The 1,153-nt window shown below is 37.8% G+C and overlaps 1 non-coding gene across 1 annotated transcript; it reads right to left on the reverse strand.

Moving 5' to 3' along the window:
- Positions 1–709: 709 nt before the first annotated feature.
- LOC116465916 (U7 small nuclear RNA) lies at positions 710–773 on the reverse strand. The gene has a single exon (XR_004247292.1). It is a non-coding gene; the product is annotated as a U7 small nuclear RNA (small nuclear RNA).
- Between the last annotated feature and the right edge of the window lie 380 nt (positions 774–1,153).

The following is a 1,153-nucleotide window of genomic DNA, read 5'->3' on the forward strand; positions in this document are numbered from 1 at the left end:
ACCTGTTGTCAGCTAATACCATGCTCTGTGGTGTCTTGTATATGGCCGTAGTGCTGACCTGGTTCCAATTTTTTGTAGACTCCTAGGACCATTTCCTCGTCACCAAATGCCAACTTTCCTTTGATCTTAGTTCAAATTCATGAGAGAAAGAAAACCTAGCCACGATCCTTTTCTTGAACCTGTACACAAATCACAATTTTCTGGCCTTTCCTATGGATTGGTTGCCTTTAGATTATCTGTCTTCTCATGGCTAATCAGCTGTGCCTGATTTGGGGAGTTTCTTGGGGGAGTCTCATGGTGGAAAGTACACCCAAGTATATGTAATGGAGCCTGTAGGCCAAGGCACAGCAGATTCATTCAGAAGGGCTGGGAATGGGCCCTTTTAAGAAAGAAGAAGAAGTATGTACAGAGGGAAATAGGCCAGCATGTCCAGTACAGGGTCCATTCAGTTTAGCACCTGAGTGCACATATAATTTTGGGAAGAATGCTGTCATAGAATGGTGTGGGGTGGCTATGAGATTATGATGGGGTGAAGGGTAAATGGGAAGAGTGCAAGTGAATGCAGTGCATAAAGACTATATTGTGCAAGCAAGGCAGTAGGCCTTGGCCCATTTGTGTAAGCTGTGGAGATATATAGGATCAATAATGGACATTTTTAAAAGATTGAAAATTTGGGGTTACTTTTAACAATTTTTTTTATTAATCCATGTGGGGCATTTTATGGTGAAAACCAGAAAGCCTGCTAGACAAATTCTAAAAAAGCTGTAACACTACTTTAAACAAATTTTTATACTAAATGGAATGAAGGAAAGGATTAAAGATACATGCAGAATGAAGGAAAGGTTGAGTATATATATATATATATTATCTATGTGTTTGTATATATACACACACATACATATATATATGCACACACACACATTATATATACATATATACACACAATATATATATGGAGAGAGAGAAATAAAGACAGACAGAATGATTGATGGAACAGCATCTCTGAGGATGGAGAACAAGTGGAAGGATACATCTGAGAGATGACAGGGGAGACACAATATTTTGTGATGTGGGAGAAAAGATGTATCAGTGAGAATAGGCTATATTATGCAACAGTAACAAACACTTCAAAATCTTAGTTTTTTTTTTTTAA

This window comes from Hylobates moloch, unplaced genomic scaffold (genome assembly GCF_009828535.3).
Source record: "Hylobates moloch isolate HMO894 unplaced genomic scaffold, HMol_V3 SCAFFOLD_14180, whole genome shotgun sequence".
Classification (NCBI taxonomy): domain Eukaryota; kingdom Metazoa; phylum Chordata; class Mammalia; order Primates; family Hylobatidae; genus Hylobates; species Hylobates moloch.